The following is a 24,900-nucleotide window of genomic DNA, read 5'->3' as shown; positions in this document are numbered from 1 at the left end:
TTAAATTTAAATTTACCATTCTAAGATGTGCAGGAAAATATATTATTTCCTTTTCGTAAATAAAAAAACAAAAATTTAGAGAAATTAGATAATTTGTCCAGAATCACACTACTAATACGTAGCAGAGCTAAAATGAAGTCTTAGGATACACTTATCTTAAGGCTGAATCAGTGTTTCTTTCACTTTTCTCCCACATACATTTGAAATGCACATTTTAACACCAATGTTTTAGTGTCAGGAAAATTAAAACTTTTTAAATCAAGACACAAATATCCTTAAAAGGATGGGTTAGTTCTCACTGAAACCCATCACCCTGACTCTACATAAGACACACCACTGGGACTCACCATTTGCCATGTGTAAATACATTTCAGTCCATGCGGAGCTGGCGGGTGTCCAGATGGGCAATGCTAACCTGTTGGGAGCTCTACTGCCTGGAACATGAGATTCAAACTGATGGGCAGATGCCCAGTGAAAAGACCACTGGTGAAGTGGATAGTCCACTTTCACCAGCTTCTTCTGTGAAATTAGTGCTAGAAAACATGTGTCCTGGCTGTTTTGTGGATCTGGAGCCTATGGCCATTGATGAAATCTGAAATGGCCTATACTGACAGTTTTTCCACCCAGAGTAGCTCATCACTGCAAAAGGGGATGCTCTCAACAGTGATGTCTGTGGTCACTATACCATTGGCAAAGAGATCAACGACCCAGTGCTGGACTGTATCTGGACGCCGTCGGACCAGTGCACAGGAATTCAGGACTTCCTGGTGTTCCACAGCTTTGGCAGGGCCACTGCCTCTGGCTTTACCTCACTCCTGATGGAGCAGCTTTCTGGTGACAATGGCAAAATCTAAGCTGTAATTCTCCATCTACTCAGCCCTGCAGGTGTCCACAGGCATGGTCGAGCCCTACAACTTCATCCTGACCACTCATTCACACCACCCTAGAGCACTCAGATTGTGCCTTCATGGTGGACGATGAAGCCATCTATGACAATTGCTGCCACAACCTGGACATTGAGTGCCCAACCTACACCAACCTCAACTGCCTCATTAGCAAAGTAATCTCCTCCACCACAGCTTCTCTGCACTTTGACAAGGCCCTCAACATGGACCTGACAGAGTTTCAGATCAACCTGGTGGCCTGCACTCACATCTACATCCCCCTGGTCACCTATGTGCCAGTCATCTCTGCAGAGAAGGTATACCACAGCAGCTGTTTGTGGCAGGGATCGCCAATACATGCTTTGAGCTGGCCAGCCAGATGGCAAAGTGTGATGGTATGACACTTTAGGGTATCTGGCTTACTGGTATGGCAAGTGTATGGCTTACTGCCTGTTGTACCACAGAGATGTACCCAAGGATATCAATGCTGCCATTGCCAACATCAATACCAAGTGCGGCATTCAGTTTGTGGACTGCTGCCCCACAGGCCTCAAAGTTGGTATCAACTAAGCACTACCCACTGTGGTGCCTGGAGGTGACCTGGCCAAGGTACAGTGTGACACGTGCATGCTGCGCAACACAACTGCCATCGCCAAGGCCTGGGCCTACCTGGACCACAAGTTCGAGCTGACGTATGTCAAGAGAGTGTTTGTACACTGGGAAGCTGGTGAGGGCATGAAGGACGGTGAGTTCTCCAAGGCTCCGGGAGGATATCGCTGCCCTGGAGAAGGATTAGGAGGAAATAGGCACTGACTCCTATGAGGATGAGAATGAGGGAGAAGAATAGAACAGCTGCCTGGAGCCTATTCATTATGTTTATTGCAAAATCCTTTGGAAATAAACAGTCTCCTTGCATGGTTTAAATAAATAAATAAATAAATAAAATAAAATAAAATACAAGGATTTAGTATCTTCAGCAAACCAGAACTTAATACCCAAAAGGATAGATATACATTTTAAAATATTTTGTAATTTGCATTGTTTTACACAGAGAAAGCATAGGAAAATATGTAGATTTTGCAAAGGGTAATTGATGGGCCTTTTTTTTTTTTCATGTTGCTTTTAGGAACGTGTGGGCAAACAGCCTTTCTCTAGTGAAAAAAAAAATGCAGACAATTGCTACATTAATTGCCACATCCAGAACATGAAATCTGAAAACAAAATAACTATAAAATTGTATCACACAACAGTTAAAGAAGCTGAGTATGCAGCTCCATATATGCTTACTATAAAGAGAATATTTTTGCAAATTAAAAATATGCGAATAATTGTCATGAAGAAGTAATTGCTTTTAAAGATAAAATAATCGGAGGCTGGTTTTGCTCTCAACTTATTCAGAACCTTGTTTGTGCTTCTAAGGATCAGAGCTTAGCAATGTTTTTGAACCTTTGCTCTTTCCCTATACCTCTAAAATGTTGTTCAGGACTTTCTATTCTAAATGCACTGAGGAAAGTACTGTTGCTCCCCTTAAGGATCATATACAGAACAAATCTGAGTGACTGGTGACAAACTTCTACATCCCCACAACTATAAAAATTAATATGTGGCAGTAAGTAATACTTTATTACTTATCTTTCTGAATATTGTTTTAAAATATTTTTTAATGGTGGTCTTTAATTTTATTTAGCAGTTTATTTTTGTATCCTAACATGGTAAACAATAGCAAATATAAATACACACAGAGTTACAGGGCATAGGAGAGAATCAGCATTTATTGTCAACTAATGACTCTACACTTGGTATGCATTATTTTATAATTCAAAATAATACTTTAATGTGGGTATTAATATCTGTATTTACAGGAGAGGAAGATGATATTCAGAAATTAAGTTTACATAGTTACTAAGGAACAGATACAGGGTTTGAAGTTCATTTTATCTCCAGAGTGATCAATCTTCCAAATATACCTTTATTGATCCCATAATGTTTGAAAGATATGATCTTCCAACCAACTTGGGAATGATTGAAACCCCTAAAGACATCTTGGCAAATGATTCTTCAGCAAAACAAGTCTTATGACAAAGAACTTATTAATTCGAGGGCCAGAATATATTGTTAAAGCTAAAATAATTAACAAATTCTTATGTATATTTAGGGTAATTTCATCTCTGCCAGTTCCCGTCTATCATTTGAGGTCATACAAAACAATAACTCTTCTAGTTAATTGCCTTTCAGCTAATTGAAGAGAGCTGGTTTTCTCTTTTTTAGGTTAAGTATCTACAATTCATTTAAAATAATTCCTTAGCAAATAAACTACCGATTAATTATTATCTATACCTGATAGAAATTCTGATAGAAACTCTGAGAGGAGCTCAGAGACAATTTTAATGTTAAACATTTGATGTCCACTTCATTGATGAAAGAATTGAAACCCCGATCAACTATGTAAATTTTAAATTAAACTTAGGCTATCTTTTCTCTAAGAATAAGAGCCTATTCTTGATTTATCTGGGTATGTTACATGGCAAATTGAAAATCAGTGAATTCACATAGTGAAGATTAGTGAATACTTCCAGAATAAAAGTTTTTATTAATAACCATAACAGACACTTTGAAATCAATTATTATAATTCTAGATTGTGTTGTCCCACTATTTCCTAGGAGTGTTGTAACAAATTTACACAAATGTGGAGGGCTTAAAACAACAGAAATTTCTTCTCTCACAGTTCTAGAGTCTTGAGGTGATAAATCAAGGTGTAGGCAGAGTCATACCCCCTGCTAAACTTCTGGGGTAGGATCCTTCCTCGCTTCTTCCACATTCTGGTGGCCCCGGGTGTTCCTGGGCTTGCAGGTACAGCCCTTCAATCTCGGGCTGCATCATCACTGGTGTTCTCCCCTCGTGCGTCTGTCTCTGTGTCTCTTCACTATGACATCAGTCATATTGGATAAGGGCCCACTCTACTTTAGTATGACCTCATCGAACTAATTATATCTGCAGCAACCCTATTTCCAAATAAGGTCACATTCTGAGGTAACAGAGTTACGACTTCAATAGATTTGTAGTGGAGAGGAGGCCACAATTCAACCCTCAGTCAAAAGTTAGTTTAGGATGTGGAATATGTGAGGAGAGAAACTACGTCTGTTTCTCCAAATCATTTCTAGATTTCATAGACCATCATTTTATTTAACTTGTAATGTAGAAAATTCAAACATCATGGAGGGCTCTCTACCTGAAGTACACTGTACGTTCTGCGATAGCTAAGTTTTAGAAAGTCTGGGCACTTCCTGACACTGAATTAAGCATGTCTGTGTGTCTATGTGTATGTGTGTGCGTGTGTGTGTGTATGTGTGTGTGTGCATTCTCCTGAGAGAGTATTTTTAGCTTTCTTCAGAGTCAAGTGGTCCACCACTCTCCCAAATAGGAGAACCTAAAATAGACAAATCAAGACAGCTCTAGGTAATATAATGAATGTTGGCAAGGACAGATTCCCAGGACTTATCCATTAATTTTCCAATTTTAACTTTCTGTTATAGGGGCCTAGGTTCTTTAAAACTTTTAATTTCAGTGCACATCTAGAGCCTATGATTTATTGCATTCTATGCTTTGTAACTTTTTAATCACTTTTCCTTTTTTCATGATATCTGTCTCATTATTCCTCATAGTCATAAGCTCAACTTTGCAAATAATAGTTAGATTTGTGATAATCAAACCTATAATGGAATTTAATGCTTGACACTGAGCCAGTGTTATGTTTCACTCATCAAATATTTGGTTGGGCTTATTATGCTCCATCTAGACATTGTACCGGGAAATAGAGATACAAAAGATTTTTTTAAAAAAATACTGTTCCTTTGACCTCAGAAGCTCATAATTCATCCAGCATTTAAAACTCTTTATGGTACATATGAATCATCTTGGAATCACAGTTAAAAGGCACATTCTGATTCAGTAGGTGAAGAGGGAGAATTCTGAGATTCTAGGCATCCAGTTAGTTACCAGATGATGCCTATGCTGTTGGTCTATAGGCTGTATTTTATATAGCAGGGTTTGGTACAATCTTTCTCAACCAGACTTGGAAGAGAAGTAGGTTCTAATGTCCTAATAATATATTTTCTGTAATGGATTAATTTTATTTCAGCATGCCTAGAATGGTGTGTGATATGTACCATCCTTAAGAGAACTGTGAAAATAGTCGTTAAATCACACTTGTTTTCTTCTGTGTTTGCGTGGAAGCTCATATCAATTAGAAGTAAATTCGGGTTTAACCAACCAGAAGTCTCTGCAATGATTTAGATACACAAGAATTATCTACCTTAACAGAGAGAAGCAGGGGTTAGTAGTCCAGGTCTCCAGAGAACTTTGTTCTCAGAGTGTACAGGCCAGGTCTTGTGTATGTTGTCTCAGGTTGTAACATGGCTGCTGCTCTGCAAGCTCACATCCACTATCCAGGCTGAAGCCGGAAGAAGTAGGAAGAGAAAAAACAAAGGCCAGTGTCCTCTATAAACCACTTTAAAAACACGTTTCTCAGCAGGTAAGCTACTCAATCTTTTAGCATAGAGCTGGATCACACGGTCAGGTCACTGATAGCCGGAAGTGTGTGTGGAACCTGAGTCTTTAAGCCCTATCTGCGGAGCTTTCACAGTAGAAGATGGGAAAGCAGTTGTAAATGGTTCTGAAATAGGCAGTCCAGTACTGAGAGTTAACCACACTTATGGAATTGGCATGCCAAAAGCTAAACAGGAATCACTCATGCTAAAATGTACAACAATAACGTAAAACAGAAATTCTTTTAAAATGTTCAAGCTTTTTAGAACTTCAAAGTTATAATTTCAGGAACTGCCTATTCTGATTAGATACAGGCTTGGCTGTGTCTGAGACATCCACCCAATGCAAATAGAAGTGTGTTTCTCCTCTTGGTTTCCCTGGGTAATTTTCTTAGTTCTACAATTTTTTTGTATGTAGAAATAATACCTTAATGCATACATGAACACATATATTTCACTTTTTACCTATAAAATATCAATATCTTACATAAGAACAGGAAATGTAAATAATCTTAACATCGTCAGTTCATTGTAGACAAACCATTTGGAATACATTATTTATTTATTTTTATTATTATTATTTTTTTTGAGACGAAGTCTTGCTCTGTTGCCCAGGCTGGAGTGCATTGGTGCAATCTGCCTCCCAAATTCAAGCAATTCTCATGCCTCAGTCTCTCAAGTAGCTGGGATTACAGGTATGTATCACCACACCCAGCTAATTTTTGTATTTTTAGTAGAGGCAGTGTTTCACCATGTTGAGCAGGCTGGTCTCGTACTCTTGACCTCAAATGATCTGCCAGCCTCAACCTCCCAAAGTGTGGGATTACAGGCATAAGCCACCATGCTTGGCTTGGAGTAGATTATTTAAATGTAGTTTTTCTTTTTCATTTTAAAGCCAAGTTCTGATATTTAGAGCTAGCTGTCTATTTGACTTTAAAAGTCCACAAAATAATAATATCACTATATAGTCTACCATTTGTTAAAAAATTAATATATTTTAATACCATTCACCCTTCTAACCACAGGTTGAGATTCTTATGTTTTCTATTTTCCTAATGAAAAAACTGAAGTTCAAAGAAGTTAAGTAACTCCTGAATACCACACAGTTACTAAATGTCAGAGCTGGATTTGAAGCCACTTGGGTTTGAAACTTTCCAATGCCCCTCTCTCTCAGAAGGGATGTGTGGAATTTTCTTTTATTCTGCTTACTAATTACCTTCATGAAATTTATGATATATGTGTGGAAATGACAAGGACCCATTATTTGTGTGCATTCACTTTAAAGTTAGACCTGATTTTAACAATTAAAAATATGATCTAGGCTTATTTGCTGGAAATAAGAAATGTATATATTTCTTAACACTGTTATTAGTAATAAAAATTAGAGAAAAAAGGAAAGAGCAGAGGCATCAGGTAAGTAAACAGAGATGTGGTTGACATGAAAAGAAGAAAACTCAAATTATGAATTAATTGACATCTCTATGATATATAAGTAAAATGACATTTTACTTTATAAAGTAACCAGGACATTAGTACTAAGTAAAAACGAGACATCAGCAGTTCAAGCATTTTAGATAGTAAATGAAATGAAATATTTAAATTTACATTTAAAAATTATAATTTGGAGTGGTTTTAGGTACAGACATGGAGGAAATATGAACAATCTGATTATACAGAAAATCTAAATTTCCGGTTTTTAAAAAGTTTACCTTACAATATAATTACTCTAATAAATAAACAAATTTTAAATAAACTTTAAATAAACTAAAAAAACTTTAAACTAAATATTTTTCTCTTTCATTCCATTCCATAAAGAATCATCAAGCACATACTATATTCCAGTCCTTGAACCAGATGCTAAGGCTGTACTGAGATATACATGGTCCTAATCCTGCCCTAAGAATTCAGTCTACTGGGTCATGAGATGAGAAAACAATTCAAGCACAATGTGATTAATTCATGGGGCCACTAGGGGAGCAAACAGGAAATCACTTATTTAAATCACTTTCAAAAAATTAATAACCTTCAAAATTAGTAACCTGTTTTTTAAAAGTCCATTCCAAATGAATAAAATATAAGGCTTGAAGTCTATAAATGGGTAAAGTCCAATTTTCCTGAAAACTTTCCACTGCAAAATGAATCACGCTGGAGGAATACAGACACTGAGGCCAACCTTAAATCAGTTAAAAGATGTTGCATTAAAAAAAAAGAAGAAGAAGAAGGAGAAGGAAGTTTTGGTAGTTAAGAGAAAGGATAAACAGTTTATAATTTCAAAGTTCTTCAACTTTAGGAGAGAGCCATAAGAAGGGACATAAAAATTGGAGATATATATATATATATTTATAACTATATATATAGTTAAATGTTTGAGCAGGAAGTTGGCAGGCAGAATCTAAGAACTGAGGAGGTGATTGATTGCCCCTGGGAGTTGGCAGGAAGCTCACAGGCTGAGGATAGGAATTAGAAGTATTTGATAGCTCAGAGGAAATCATGGCACAGAGAGGGAAACAGTGTAAACACAAGGGTCACAAAATAAAGACAGAGTGCTTGGCTCCCTGGTGGATGCAGGCAGGAACAGAGGCCATAATCCAATAACCCAGTGTACAAAGCACCTCCATCACCGAAGAAGCGGCCTTGGCAGGAAGCATAGATCATACTATTATGTCCTGATTTCTCTCCCCTGTGGAGAACAGACTTTATGAGACTAAACTTCAGATAGAAGACATTACAGGAAAAAAAAATTGTGGGGCACAGTTTTAGAAAAAGAAGAAAGATTTCCTTGAGCCGGGTTCACCCAATAACCTTTACACTACAGATCAGGTTTTGAAATTAATGGTATTTATTTTGGCTTTTCATGATTGGAACCTGTGATGTGAATTTTGATATCAACATCTAAAGAATAGATTGAGGCTTTTGACTTTTTTTTTTTTAATTAAAATCTGATTATCAGAGATAGCTGTACCCTGAAACTAATGAAGTTAAAACATCAGGGTCTCTCACTTGTATTTGGTCTTACAAGGCCCTATGCTCAATTTTGCATTTGTAATTTTGATTCCTTTTCAAATTGTATAAAGAATATCCTTTATAGATAAATTGTGACAAATGCTCTCTTTGGCTCATTTTGTCATTATTGACAGGTTTTGTGGATGGAAACATTTCTTTACCAGGTCAACAAACCCAAATTTCTACATTCAAAGTGCAAAGGACATGACATTTCAACTACATTTCTAGAGGACTGAAAAGTATCTTTTAATGTATCACATAAAGAAAATTGATGAATCAATTTCAGAATGCTGCCAACTGAAATTCAATAGGAATGTATACTTCAGTTGCTCAAATACATAAGGAGAACTGTGATTGACATTTGTTGGTCTCTGATGTTTTGGCACTATATTACCTGGATAGATTTAATTTTGTGTACAAGCAAATATAATGGGAAAGAAATAATTTTGTAAATCAGGTTAAAAAACCTTACTTTGATTCTTATGCTACCTTTTATTTTAATCTAAATGAATTTGATATATCATTTGATTAAATATTCTATCACATAAGATGTTTTGGGCTGCAGGTAATAGAACACACAGGTCAAATGACATAAATTATAAGGGAATTTGTAATTTCATGTAATAGGGTGCTAGACAGGGCTAGATGGGTCAGTCATGAAACCATGGCTTAGTGATGCCATTGTTATTTTTTCATCTGAATTTCTCCCTATCATCAGCATTGTCACCCCTCATGATCTCAATTCAACTGCAATAGTTCCACGAGTCACAGGCAGTCACTACCGAGCCAGTGAAGGAAAAAGAGGTGATTTCTTTTGAGTCTCTGTTTCTTTTAGTAGGAAAACATTAGCCCAAAGCCTCCTTCCACTCGGGTCCCAGTTGGTCAGCACTGGTTGCCTGTCTTGCTGTAGCTGCCAGCTTTCCCAGTGGGCTGTGCCTAGCATTTCCAACCTCTAACAGGGCAGGTGGACTGGGCAGGGAGAATCAGGGGAGTTGGGGAATGCAGGGGATGCAATCAAAGATTGCTACAATTTGCCTTTATTCAGAGGCAAAATTACTTATCCATTTGCTTAATTTTGGTTTGATGGGGTGAGATCTTTATTTTTTCTAGTCTTTTGGGAATATCCTTCAGCTTGCCAACACCTCTGTGTTTTCCCCATCTGAATATTGTATTTTTTTTTTTATTTCACCATCTAGCAGCTTCAGTGGCCACAAATCTTTTTCCAGATTTGTCTGAAATGTTCAGACTTTTTATATTGATGAAAGTTCCTTTTACCTACAGCCTTTGGCCAAGTTTAACAAATCGACTAAAGTGTGATTTTTATACCCCACTGTAGGCCAAGACAGTACACTGCTGGTTACATAGCACAGGATGCTAACCATTTTACACACAATTGATTGGACACAGGCCAGGACAATTGGCAATGCCTGTCTTTAGTTCAAATGCTAAGCTGCTTCCTAGAAGAGGTCACACAAGGTCAGAGGATGTTCCCAAAGGACTTTCCTGTTCAGACTTATTGGGGAATATCAGATTAGCTCCAACTCCAGTTTAGGCAAAGTCTCATATATATTCAAAATGTCTGGGCACTGCTACTGCACCTACAGGTGAAGGTCCAGCTCCACCCCTTACTTCCTCTAGAAAACTTTCCACCAGCACAGCAGGCCTCACTCAGCTGACTTCTTCTTAGATTACATAATACTGTGTCAATATTACTCATTCAGTGCTTAATCCTATGCCACTCAGCAACACCTTTTTTCAGTTATTTTATACTCAAGGACTTTTTGTGCCCTTTCCCTAACTACATAATAAAAACTTTCAGATCAAAGACCACATTGTTCCATTTCTCATCACACTTACTATGCACTTCATTGTCTAGCATAACACATACATTTATTGAATGAATGAGTGTAGGTTGCAGTAAAAGATAACATAAGGAAAATGCTCTAAAGAATAACACAGTATCATGTGGCAAAACTACTAAGAAAAACTCAAAAACAACATAGAAACAATAAGTTACCATGTATCTAGTCAGTTACTGTGCTAGGAAGGGATACCATGGTGTGCAAAAGTGAGCAAGACCTCTGCTTCTGAGGAACTTAAAATCCAGTGACAAAGAAATATAATGAATAATCATGAGTGAAATGTAGAAATTAAAACTGTGATAAGTTCTATGAGGGAAAGGAGTCTGTACTATATTCTGTACAGTGGGACCTAACCTCACCTGAGGGTAAGGAATGACTTTCCTGAGCAAGTACCATTTGACTTGACACCTGCAGTATGAGAAGAAGATAATTGGGTGCAGATAAGGTGTTCACATGCAAATGTGAAGTTGTGGCTGGAATCAAGAGCAAGGCTGAAGATGGTAGAAAATGAAGCTGGGAAGAAGGTGCGCCAGAAATGACTAACTGTCCATCAGAATCTGTTTCCCCTTTGAGTAACAGCATGCAACTGCCCAGCCAGAGACTATATTTGCCAGTCTCCTTTGCATTCAGTGTGGCCATGAGACTGGTTTCTCTCCAATGAAACATGAGTATAAGTGATGTCACCACAACCTAGACAAGATTTCAAGGCAGTAGGTATGTTTCCTCCACAGGCTCATTCACCATTCTGTGAGCTCTAACGGTGAGAGCAGTGTGATGCTGGAAACTGTGTGATCAAAGAGGCCTTACCATCTTCAGACTGGGATGCTCAATGACATCTTACACATGATACTCTGCCAACCTGGAGACCTTGTCCTGGATTGTTACATTAGAGACAGAGATAAACTTTCATCTCTAAATCATTGAATTTTGGAGAGATTTTTGCTAAGTTTGCTTATCCTAAATAATGCTAGGGAGTTTTGTCTTTGTACAAAAAAAAATGAGAAATTATTTAAAGATTTTAAACTGAGAGATATGTGATCAAATCAATATTTTGAAAAGATTTCTCCGCAAAGTCAAGGCTATATTGGGGAGTGGTGGGAAGGAAGGTAAGAGAGAATTAGGGGAAAAAAATCAATAGAAAAGCTTTGCAGAAGTCCAGGTATGAAAAGTCTGGAGCAGAAGAAACAGAGAAGTGGATGGACTCAGTAGGTGTGAGGTGATATTGATAGAATTAGGTAACATATTGAATGGGAAAAGTCGAGAGGGAAGTATCTACAAAGACTGCTACTTTATATTTTTGGCTCTAAGCACTGGGCAATTGGTGAGGGTATATTCTCAGAAGGGAAACACAGAGGAAGATCCTGAGTTAAAATCTGAACATATGCACAAATAGATGTTGTTATCATGTACAAAGCACACTCCCTCCTTCCACAAAAATGAAAGGACAGTGGTGCAGCCTTTAGGAGGTGTCCCTCTGCAGCAGTGTGCTAGAGCGGTTAAAGTACTGAAGCTGGGTCAAATCAGCTCCTTAACTAACCAGTTGACTCATCTAGGATGGTTGTTTAGGCTCTTCAATTTTTAGCTGCAAAATAGGGAAAATAATAATACCTGCTGCGTAGGTTTATAATGAAGATAAATGAAAAAATATTTATAAAGCATGTAGAAGGATACATGCATCTTGGTAAGACTGCATTCCTTGTTACATCTTATGCGGCTCAGTCATGTGCTCTTCTATTTTACCCTGGTTGGTACGTATCATTAGCATATCACATGCTATTTAGGTGACAAATATATAGTCAGTTAAGGTATTGTTAATTTTAGATGCATACTCTATATCAATAATAAGTCTGGCTTGGTCACTGAATTCCAGCTGGACACTAATGACCCAATTTCTTGATACTCACACTCAGCAAGTTTGATTTCAGCCCTGATTTTTAGATGAACACAAATTCTTAGCCCTTTCATATAGGACTCCACATTTAAGCCCCCTGATATAGATAATGTTCTTCCATAGTCACTTGAGTCTTGCTTAACCTGCTTCCATCAATTCTAAACCCAATATCCCCTCTACGAATACTTTCTTTAATTTCTTCACTCTTTCAACTTGTTTAACTTTCATAAATCTTTAATTCTTTTAGTTAGTTTCTTCTTAAATGAATCCTTAGCTGTTCCAATCTTCTTCTTGCAAGCAGCTTTATACACAGTATCTCATTCCCTATCATTCATCCCATTATCTTTCTGTCTGGCGCAGCATAGAATTAGTCTCACCTTACATTCCTTTCAGCATGATTAAGAGAGAGGAAGAAAGGAAGAAAAAGAGAGCAACTAAGAGGGGAAAGCAATATATGCTATTATAGAAGCAAGCTTTTCATTAAAGTTATTCCCCTAAATCCAAACATTTCAATGCTTCATGAAGATTGTAATACAATATTTTAGGGCTATTTGCAGGAAACCCGTTTGAATTATCCATGATGTTCCCCACAAAGCAATTCTCCACTTTTTCTTGGGGAAAAAAAAGTTTTTGCCAGAATTATATGTCCTAATGCAGATTTCGCCTTTGTGACATATGCCATTTTAGACTGCTGGCTAATTTTGTCCCAAAGTGTCACTTTTTTCACTGCATTCTTATTTTATACCCATATGAACTTTTAAAGGTATATATTTGTGTAAGTAACATAATACAATTAAACCGTAGTAAAATTTCAGGGAGTTTATAAAGAGGGCAGATGGAGCAGAACAGGATCCATGCAGTTCTGATTATTTGGCTACATATCCCCCTAACATCAGAATAATATCACACCTTCATAGCACAGCAATGTATGTACTGATAAATAAATAATTTTTAAATTTTCTTTACAGAAATATTCTACAGGCACCTTTGTTTTTTGAAGGCTATAACTTATAGAATTGAAGTATGCCAAATTCATTCACTCCTTAACTTCTTTTATTCATTTGTGTAATTATTCATCCATTCATTCATTTTACCTGAAGTAAAATACCATGCAGAGTGGGATTCGAAATATGTGAGATATTTCCCTATTTTGAGGACTTCAAAAGTATGTATAAATATGTATATATATATGTGTACATATATATATATATGTTTTGAGAATCCATGACATGTCAAATTCTGTACACATCACTCCACTAAGATAAATGTTATTTTCCCCCATTTTCTGGAGGAAGAATCTGAGACTCAGAGAAGTTAAATATTTTATACAACCCCACCCAACTACTTTACTAAGCAGCAGAGTCAGGATTTAATGAAGCCATCTTGGTCTCGTTCTAGAGTATGTGCTCTTAACCATTACATATTGGCTTCTACTTAAAATAAAAGTAAAGTTTTAATAAAATAAAAGTTCAAATTTACAAAAAAAGAAAAAGTAGAAATGCTCACAGCAGATTAAAAAATCTGAATTCTTTATAAAACTCGTGAATTGGTAATTTAATTATGTTTTCTTTCCCCTTTATCTCTGGATATGTATGGTTAGAGGCATTATTTTCTGGTAGATGAATCTAATTCATTTAAGACATATTTTATAATGAGACTTAGAATACCTCTCCTTTGTGCCTTTCACACTGTTACATATCCTTCAGATTCCAGCTCAAAAGTCACTCTCTCTAAAATTGTCCCTGATCCCATTCCCAGAGAGCACAAATCCTTTCCTTCACCATGGAACCTTCACAGCATGAAGTTCAGGTGAGAATTATAGCACTAGATCAGGCTGGGTCAGATTTGTGTCTGCCTGCATGTACATGCTTATCTTTCTAAAGTGCATATAAGCCCAAGAGGGTGAGTCATATTAGAGACTCCTTCTTTCATGGCACCAGAAGCGTTGTTTTCTATATAATTCTAATGAAATGCACTAGTGGACTTTTTGACAAAGGAAGGCTCCTGGGTCCAACTTGAGTGGGATGCCCTGGCTATAGTAATAAACCAAACTAAAATGTTAAACACAGGAAGAAAGATACATTTGTATTATCTGCCTATACTTGCCTTGACATAAAAATGAGCATTGTGAAAAGATTATCTGATGGTTACCTTTACTCCTGAGTATGAGTGTTGAGATAATGACTAGAAGAATGTGTAAGCCTAGGAGAATGCTTTATACACAATTTAATAAGGTAATGCAAGCAGAAACAAAGGACATTAGAAAAAGTTGACCGTGGATATAGAAAACTAACGTAGGTTTATATAGGTATTGTTAAAATTATTTGTTACTTGACACTGAAAAGAAGAATGTCTTTACTTTTAACATGTTAAAGTCTCATATGTTAAGAATTCATGAGGTATTTTCTGTAATCAGACTGCCTGGGCTGCAATAATATTTTACACCACTTATTAGCTTAGAAATTTACTTCAATTTTCCATGTTATGCTCACACATAGTGCTGTTGTCAAGGTTTAAATAGAAATAATGTATGTAATATACTTGCTGAGTGCCTGGCATATAGTAAGCTCTGTATAAATGTTAGCTATTATTATTGTAATTTTAAGTTTCAGGTTTAGTTATGTGGGTTACTTAGTATGGTGTTTAGAGGGTGAGATTAAAAACAGGACCTTATGAAGTTAATTAAACATCTAAATTACAAAGATGATCAAGTGACTGAAATCTTGGCAAGCAACATTTCACCCTTACTTTATACTACTTAGCTTCATGTTCTTTTTAGTTGTGTTTAAATTTGGATACATAAAATGTAAAACTCTCTACATCTGCTAAGAATAGGCTTTGATGCCTCCTTAGGTTAGAAAATAATCAGACTGAATGTTGAGGTGTTGGGAGTAATGTAGTAGAGAGAAGAGTGCCTAGAGAAATCTATCAAACTGCCATCCTCAAGCAATAATTTTTTATTCATTCATTCAAACACAGGTTTTACAAGAAACAGACTGTTAGGGAAGCAGGATAATAAAAAAGGGATTATACATGAGAATAAAATCCAAAGCTTCTGAAATTAACTAAACTCCAAAACTTTCCATGAAGAACCTGTAGCATTAGGGGTTTTTCTGCAAGCCAGGCATCCATTTATCTGCTGTATTAAGCAAATCTTTGCACCAAATTGCAGAGTTAGAAAGAAAATGCTCTGAGAAATATGTAGATCTTCTGAGAGTTCTATATCCAACCTTTCTACTAGACCAGATCTTTGCCAGTCATTAGGTGGTCCTAAAATAAAGCCCCGTAAGTCATAATCAGAATAACCAGAAAACTTTGATGATGGGACCTCTAAGTATATGTATCAAGAAAATCTAGCAAGAACCAAAGAATAATAACAACCATGAGAGAGACAACAAATAGAGAAAAACAAGAGGAATTTCTTCATAATCTAGATTAAATTTTTGACAGCATATTCTCTGTGAAATGAAACCATTTTCTGTTTGAAACCAAAACTCAAATAGAAGATATAAACATTCAAAGACAAATGGATATACAGTACAAGGACATCAAAATTGAATGTCAGACCATAAGGAGCAATAATGATGCTCCGTGGAGATGGCAAGAGTCGCACTCAGGTGGTGACGATGGGGTCCTCCAGTGGAAGGTTACAACAGAAGAAAAAAGAAACAGGAAAGGCTGTGTGGAAGCTGATGGGATGTGTTGGGGAGCATTTGAACCACTCCTGGGCTCTCTCAAAATTAACTCTTCAGATTCTGAATTGGGTTGCATGTCCTGTGTTAGTAGTAAGTGATAAAAACTAGTTAAATAATGTTTACTCAGTAATTCCTGAATAATATAATTGTTTTATTTAAAAGGAATATTCAAAACACTAAAAAACCAAAACAAACCATAGAATATTATACATTGGTCTTATTCATATGTTAATTTTTGTCTTCCAAACATAGTTCATTAGCAGCTAGATCCAAATCTCCAAATGCAGCATAAAATCTCAGATTCAGATAGGAAGTGTACATCTATATTAGACTCTGAATGAGATTTTGGTGACCACCTTATAGGAGTAAAAATTCACCCTGGGCACACACTTAGGAAAGGGCTGCTTCCTTTATGTCAGAAAAAGCTTTAATTAGAAGTATTTACTGAAGTCTCTTGCTTCCTAGTCTCCTTATGGAGGAAACACAACTACCATGCAGCATTTGTATTTATTGGAGAAAAAGCAAAGATTAGAAGCTTCTCCTAGTTCAATAGAAAAGGAAATAAGGAGTCAAAGACATTGACTGGCAGAAATTCAAATGAATGGAAAAGTTATGTTAAGAGATTCAGCAGGATGATCTTCAACTACAGAGAAATGCTTTTTTGTGTTTATTTTTTAACAACTGAGATAGAGTTTTAAAAGAATAAAACATTTTCTTTTTATGTCCTTGGTGCATAACCTTCTTCTCAATAGAGATTATAGACTCTAGCCCCTTTCAAGTTCAAATACTTTTCATCTTGACTTCATTTTTTGATTAATTGTGTCTTTGAGAAACAACTAGGGATTCTGAAGTTTCACAATGATATCTAGGTGGTGTTGCTACACTGATATTTACCCATTGCAGTGACACCTTTCCTCACCCGTCATGAGGGTCATGGCCAACACTGCTATAACAAATGGCAGGTTAAAGAGAGAAAAGCATACCAAATTTATTTAATCATAATTTTACATGACACAAGAACCTTCAGAACAAAGGCCCAAAGATACAGAGAAAACTGACCATTTTTATGCTTAGATTTGATGAAGAGTGGATAGCTGTGTAGAAATCTGATTGGACAAAGAGGATACGATCTAATAGTAATATACTGAGTGAGAAAACCCAGCAAGGCCTGTTTGCATTTTTCTTGGCTTCTTTGTGTAACATTCTTTTCTCCTGGGTATGGATCAGTAGCCTTTCTGGAATGGGGCTCTCATAACCTACTGTTCAACACGGTGGTCAGAGGATTTCTTTAAGGCCAGCTCTTAACAGAAAGGTAGGGGAAGATTACAGTAATATTTTAGGCTTTATTGCTGGCCTTGAGAAAATGGGGTTCGGTGTCTTTTGCCTAGAGAAAGAGGAATTCTAGTTTCTATGGCTTGCCTAGAGGGGGAAATGAGGGGCAAGGGTCAGGAGGGCAGGAGAAAGTCAGAGAGAAACTGTTTCTGAGGTTTTCACTCTGAGGTTTTGTTTTCTGAGCCCCAACATTCCACAGCAGTTGGTTATTAGAAATCAACAGCCCAGTGTCAGGTTTATGGTATTTGTCTATTGAACGAACAGGTTCGTACTAAAAGACTTGATTATTGTAACTTTAGATTGTAAAGCTTAAACAAATGCATCTAAAAGTCTGAATTTCAAAATTCTGACCTTGGGTTAATAACCTTGAATGTAGGCGAGGATGGTATTTTAAACATGCATGCAGCTTTGCAATCCCAAGTAGTCTTCAACTTCTTTAGTATTCTAGTGTTGCAGAATACACTCCATCTGAAAAAGGGGGCCATGACTTTGAATTTCATGTCTCCAAGCCAAATTTTATTAAGGTCCCTCATTAGCTCACTGCCCTGTATAAGACCCATAATCTGTCCCTGTAGACTTGTTACATTTCAGAATACAGCAAGGACCACAGAGTCTGCCTAAAACATTTGAAAGAAAAGAAAATCATTTAAATGGGGTTGATATCTCATATCCATAAGACTTTGATTTAGTCTTATAAAGCCTCTCTTCTCCCAACCAATTACATTATGTTGCTCCTATTTATCACCCTAGTACATCTTATTAATTATTTTTTAAGGAAAATATCCTGAAATGAAATTACTGGGTTGAAGAACTCACACTTTACATTTTGATACATATTCTCAAGCTTACCTCTAGAAAGTTGCTGGTGCAAAGTTAGACCCCAACCAACTTGATATGTGTATGTTTATCTCCTTAAATTCTGCCTACCTGCCAGGTGCTGTAGCTCACGCCTGCAAACCCAACTCTTAGGGAGGCAGAGGTGGGAGGATAGCTTGAGCCCAGGAGTTCGAGACCTTCCTGCAAATATAGTGAGATCCAGTACTCCATTAAAAAAAAAAAAAAAAAAAAAGGAAAAAAAATTCTGCCTACCCACAGATATTCTGAATAGTATTTCTCCTTCTCCTTCTAATGACTAGTAGTCTCCACCCTTTGCTTATTTTCATAATAGGGGAGTCCACATTTTTCTTTTTTATTTTTAGAAACTCTTGATATAAGATTAATTAGGTCTCTGTCACATGTTGCAAGTGTTTTTCTATTTTGTTGCTTGCATTTCTATTTTGTTTATAATTATGCTGTATAGGTGTTAATATTTATGTAATCAAATCCATCTTTTTTCTTAAGTATTTTCTGTTTCTGACTTTGATATATATTTAGAAAGTATTTTCTTATCCTCATGAATGTAAAAAAATCCTGCACCCATATATCCTTCTACTTATTTTATGATTTTTATGGGTGTTAGCATAGAATAATTGTTAAAAACATTGACATACACAAATTTGGATTTGAATTCTGCTCTATAATTTTAAGGTGTGGGAATTCAAGCACTTTATACCTAAAATGGAGGAAATGGTTTCTATGTCTTCTTGTGAGGGCATCAAAGGAATAACATCTATAGAATATTTCACAGCCCAGCATATTATAAGTGCTCTATAGGGAGATATTTTAGTATTGTTATCCCTTGTGTTTGAACATTTCATTCAGTTGGGATATATTTTCCGATGAAAAGTCAGAGGCATCATTTCTAAAACAAAATATTTTTTCATCATAATTTTTCCTGATACCACCCTACGTTCTTCAGAAAAAAATTCTTAGTTCTTACCTTGGCACTAACAATATTCATAATCTCCCTTCGATAGGAATGCCCAGTCCAGGTCTCCTGCAACTCCTTACTCCTATTTTATTCTCTCATTACGCAGAATTATTTACTTCCTCCTAGACAAGACTATAACTTTGACCCTTTTGTCAAACTCTTCACTCTGGGGTTTTGTTTTCTGAGCCCCAACATCCTATAGCAGTTGATCATTAGAAATCAGGAAACCAGGTGTCAGGCTTATGGTGTTTGTCTATTGAACAAACAAATTCATACTAAAAGACTTCATTATTGTAACCTTAAATTGTGAAGTTCAATCAAATGCATCTAAAAGTCTGAATTTCAAAATTCTGACCTTGGGTTAATAAGCTTGAATGTAGGCAAGAATGGTATTTTAAACAAGCATGCAGCTTTGCAATCCCAAGTAATCTTCATATTTTTAATATTCCCGTGGTGCAGAATATACTTCATCTGAAAAGGGGGCTGTGACTTCTCAAAATGATTTCCCTCTAATCCTCTGCTTTACTCCCTGAACATGTTAAAATCATCATATCAGGCCCAAATCAAGAGTCGCCTTCTATTGATGGAACTTTCCATTGTGCCTCCCCCCACAACCAGGATTACCCGCTCCCTCCTCTGGTTTTCATGGAGTGTTTGCCTCTCTCCTAACTCTTATAGTACCCATGGGCATCACTATCCCCAACTAGATCATGAATATCTTGTTGGAAAATTTTCAAACTTTTCTGCTCAGTGTCTGACACACAAGGTAAGAATGAAAAATATTTTTCAACTTCAATATACAATTCCTGCTCTATTTAAATACACCAACCACAATACTCAGAGATAGCTCTCTTATAGGAAACACATTGTATAAATGTGTGTCTAAAATTACATATGTGCATAATTATTCTATGTAAATTTTGGCTCATTACATATGACACCTCAATAGGTTACATTTATTAATTGATTGCATCAATCATGAAAAATGTTTTTGGCAATTTCATTACATCTTTTGGGCTACAGAAAATCAAGAAGTTTAACACTTTTAGAAACAAGTATATTTTGTACAAATTTTAAGTTGGCAATAGCTTTGAAATATATAGAAAATGAATGCTGAGCCACAGTTTTGGGAATTTAGCCTTGTTGGTCTTGTGTTCAGATTACTGTGCCACTCCCACTATTATAGATGTCCAATTAAATTAACATTTAATGAACACCACTCTGTGCCCAGACATTATCATATAGATTATTTTTCTCTTTCTTTTCTTTCTTTCTCTTTCTTTCTTTCTTTCTTTCTTTCTTTTCTTCTTTTCTTTTCTTTCTTTTTTTTTTTTTTTTTTTTTTTTTTTTTTGCCTGTACTTTCTGTGATGCTTGCTTGGGATATAGTAAAATGTTGTTTTGTTTGTTTTGTTTTTGTTTTTGTTTTTTTTTTCCCAAATAAAGGGATTCCAGGGCAAAATAAGTTTGGGACGTAGCATATCTTAATTTTTTCTCTGAGAGTCTATCTCCTGAACACAATAAGGGTTCTGAGAAGTCTGACAGCTTATAGAACAATAATTTAACCCATTATTCCCCAAATATATTTGAAAGTTGAACTTTTTCTTCCTAGCTCATACATATTGGCTATATTGGGAAAGTCTGACAGAGATTAGTTTCATTAACCTTTCCAGCAATTTTGTCAACAAGTGTTGAACAGAAACTCCTGCCTTAAAAATAAAGAAATGGAGGGCTTGAAAAATGTCACTTGGCTATGACAGAATAGAATCCAGGACTCCTCATTCCTATTCTGAGACTCTTTATACTTCAGGTACCTCCTGCAAATCATTAAACTACTGTGGCGATTTTCTCATCTAAGAAAACAGGATGTTGCTCTGGACATTCTCAAATATACTTTTCCAGGCTTTTATCCACCTGGAATAACCCCATCCACACCCCATCACCACCATCACCTTTTTATATTCTCATTTTCCCAACATCATGCTAGAGTCTTGTAGTCTCCATGAGGTCTTACTATAACAACTCAATCTTTTCTTGTATCCAAAATCTCACGGAATTCTCTGAGTTCTTCATTCTGGCACTTATTGGATATTGGCTCATGTAATATAACTAATTCATTGTGCCTGCCCTATTTCTCTAAAGTCAGACAGTTTGTCTTCATCTTTGTGTTTATCTGCCGTCATCATCATACACTCTATATAGTACTTGTTGAATGAATGAATGAATCTATGCAGAGGGAAATGACTAAGTGAATGAGTACATATCTGTTTTATATTTTAATTATTAGTATTTTCACAGAGTGGGGAGAGTAGTGTACACTGGTAGGGAGCATGGACATTTTACTAGATCAGTTGGTCTCACACTGTAGTATTTATCAGAATCCCCTATGGGGCTTGTTAAAACACAGATTGCTGTGTTAATTCTTTAATGCTGAGTCTCTCATTCAGTAGGTCTGGGATGGGCCCTGAGAATTTTATTTCTAACAAATTTCCAGATGATGCCAATGCTGCCAGTCCAAAGCTCATATGTCGAGAACAACTAAGCGAGGATAAATTTGATTAGTTTAGCAGCTGAACTTGCTTCTTTCCACCGTCTGACTGAGAAAGGCTCTTAAGTACTTAGCCTTTGTCTCATTATTTTATAAATGAGCTTAATATACTTAAGTTGCAGAATTATGATGATGTCATATATTAGAATGAGCCAGACATAAAAAAAGTCACTATTACATATGAGATTGCTTCCTTTCCTCCTTGCTGATGGAGTGACTGAGAGTGTTTCATACTGCAGTCCCTCCTTTTTCTTGTCTCCATAAGTTCTCAGAATTTATACTATACTATTCATTTATAAATGTGCCCAAGTCCAGCAAAATTTGCCTTGGAACCAAGATACTGAATAACAGAAGCAATAACATAGACCTCAGGCACAGAATTCATTAATCACAGCCAACGGCAGTTCTTAGTTCAGACTACAGTCAGTTCCAGTTACAAATATTCCTTGCTCAGGCACAGGCTTCTGCTTCAAAACAACTCAGAGACACGGACTGCTTTCTGTTTTATCTCCTCATATAGCAGCGATAGTGCTTAAAGTTATCCCCAATCTGATGCCATTCTGTCTCATTCCATCAAAAGGCACAAAGGAGCCCTATCTTGGCTTTATTACGGCATCCTTTCAACAGACCCTTTGCTTGGGAAAGAATAGAGCTGAGCTTAAGTGATACTGCCTCACTTAGGAACTTGACCATTAGCAAAATTAATTGTAAAAGGGAAACTATAGTAGTTTTAAAATTCTCTGATGAGAGATTTCTCTTAATTTTAAGTGGTTGGATTACATGAATATATGCCTCCTTTTAAGCCTGTATTACGAAAATGGTCTCCTTTAAAGTTTAAAAGAAAAAGCCTTCCTATTTTGTTGGGCTATTTTACTGTCTAAATTATTATATGAATTATATATGTTTGACTCATTTACTCCTGACAATCAGAGACTATATTCACTCTGTTCCCAGTTGGGTTCTGCGGTTGAGCCTAAGATCTGAGTCATAATCATGCACATTAAAGCTCAATGCCATTATATTTTCTACATTCACAGAAGGCCAAAACTGGAAATGTCCATGAGGATCAAGTAGCCTTACCTGGCATTAAGTCTTTCAGGCTCCCCCAGGAGGAGTTAGAAAAGTGACAGAAAGGACTTGAGGCTCCTGCCACATAACACAGAGTTTCTGAAGGTCAGGTATGACCTCCCTACTGCTCTTGGAGAGACATTTCACTCTCTGCTTGGGAAAATTAATTATTCCCACTTGGTTTAACTTTCTGAGAACTTTTCTCCTCAGATTTCTGGCAATTCTATCCCCACTCATCAGCGCGACAACAGGGCTGAATAAGTCTGAAACACTGTCAGTGATAGATGAGTGGGCTTATATTTTGGTGACTTTGCTTTCTACACTTTGGCATACAGCTTCTTTTCATCAAAGAGGTAAAACAAACCATGGAGAACATGAAGAGAAAAACCTTTTGTCTCTCATCTGACACCAGATGGATCACCCCAGTCCCTGCCAGTAGCAAGATTGGTAGAATATGAGAAAGGGGAATCAGGATCACTCAGACCTTTTTCTCTGCTACTGGGCAGCCAATGCTTACTAGAGGAAATAATAAAATCATATGTATTGATTCATTCCAGATAAATGCTCTCTAATTTAAACTAAGCCTTCTAGGCTGGTGAGTAATCATTTTATTTATCTCCTGTTGAATCATAATTTTATTTTCTTTGTCAGCTATTTCAAACCGTCTTTACTCTTAATGTCTCTAAGCCTAGACAAAACCCTTCAATTTGCTGAATAATTTTTCTCTAATTTATCGAGATTATTAAGACTATTTGAAAGATGTCTTCTCAGCTTTCCTTGTTATTATTCCTATACTTTATATTCACCATCTCTTTCTGCATTGTATTGGTCTATTTGGGCTGTTATTTAAAAAAATCATAAACTGGGTGACTTATAAACAACAGACATTTATTTCTCACAGTTCCGGAGGCTGGGAAATCCAAGATCGCAGCACATTCACTGTCTGGAGAGCACTTTCTCGTGCATAGATGGTGCCTTCTTGCTATGTCCTCGCGTAGTGGAAGGACCAAATCAGCTCTGTGACCTCTTTGAAAAGGCACCAATCCCATTCATGAGGGCTCATCATTTATGACCTAACCACTTCATAAAAGCCAATGCCTCCTAATACCTTCACCTTGTAGGTTAGGACTTTAGTATATGAACGTTGGGGCAGACAAACATTCAGGCCATAACATGCATATCTAACACACTTCCGAGGACAGCATTCCTGTTTTCCTTTCCATGGCTCTATGTGTGCTCTCAATACAGCCTTGTCATACTTTCTCTTTCACTGATTTGTTATTTTCTTACTTTCCGTTGTCCTTCTTTTTCTGCTCTTTACATCCTCATTTTTGCTTGGGAAAGAACCGAGCTGAGCTTAAGTGCTGATGACTTACTTAGGAACTTGATCATTAGTGAAAGTAATTGTGAAAGTGAAGCTGTAGTAGTTTTTACTCATGACCGTATCTAACTATCAGTCTTAAAATAACTTTCCTCCTTACTTACCTCTCTTTTTCAAGCTCTTCTCCTGTCTCTCTGCTTTCTTCCACGTCTAAAACTGATTTGTGATCTAGCTTCTGCCCCCACTACTGTTTGATCACTGGCATGTTTTTCAGTCTACATCCTCTTACTCTCTGCTGAATTTAGCCATGTAATCTCCTAGCATAAAAAATTCTTTGATATTTTAGCATTTATTATTGCTTACAAATTTTCATCTCTCTTTTTTTCTCATTAATGTATTCTTATTCAACACTTCATTTCCTAAATGCAAGTATTCCCTTAAGATTCTATCCTAATCCCTATTTTTGCCTTTCTTCAGTTCCTCCATTGATGAGCTCATTCATCCTCATTTTTTGTTTGAGCCATTTCTACCGGATAAGTAACAGTCAATCTTTCTGGCACTCCTCTCTGTTTAAAGTCATACCTCATCAGCTACTCTAACTCACAATGTTGTTAAACAAATTACATCTTCTTTTACAAGAAACCTCTTCTCTTGCTTTCTAGTTTTGATCATTCAATGCTGTTTTTCTGTTTATGTCATTATTATTTCTCTACTAGAAAGTAAGTTACATGAGGACTAGCATTTTCATCCGTCAATCCTAATAACTAAAATAATTCTATTGTGTGGTCATCACTACATAAATATATGCCAAATTAATGAATGAAAAAAACAAATAAATCCCTATTCTCTAGGCTTGAAAATGTTCAGCCATTTCGATTCTTTTTTCCACTATGCACTAATCAAAACGGCAGCCAAGTTGCTTGAGTTTACTTTTATAGCATCT

General features: G+C 36.4%; 1 pseudogene; it reads left to right on the top strand.

Annotated features, from left to right (window-relative positions):
* The first annotated feature begins 355 nt into the window (after nucleotides 1-355).
* Nucleotides 356-1,731, top strand: LOC100427960 (tubulin alpha-4A chain pseudogene; annotated as a pseudogene).
* Nucleotides 1,732-24,900: the final 23,169 nt, after the last annotated feature.

Source organism: Macaca mulatta, chromosome 5, assembly GCF_049350105.2.
Source record: "Macaca mulatta isolate MMU2019108-1 chromosome 5, T2T-MMU8v2.0, whole genome shotgun sequence".
Taxonomy (NCBI): Eukaryota; Metazoa; Chordata; class Mammalia; order Primates; family Cercopithecidae; genus Macaca; species Macaca mulatta.
This window is presented reverse-complemented; position numbering and strand designations above follow the sequence as displayed.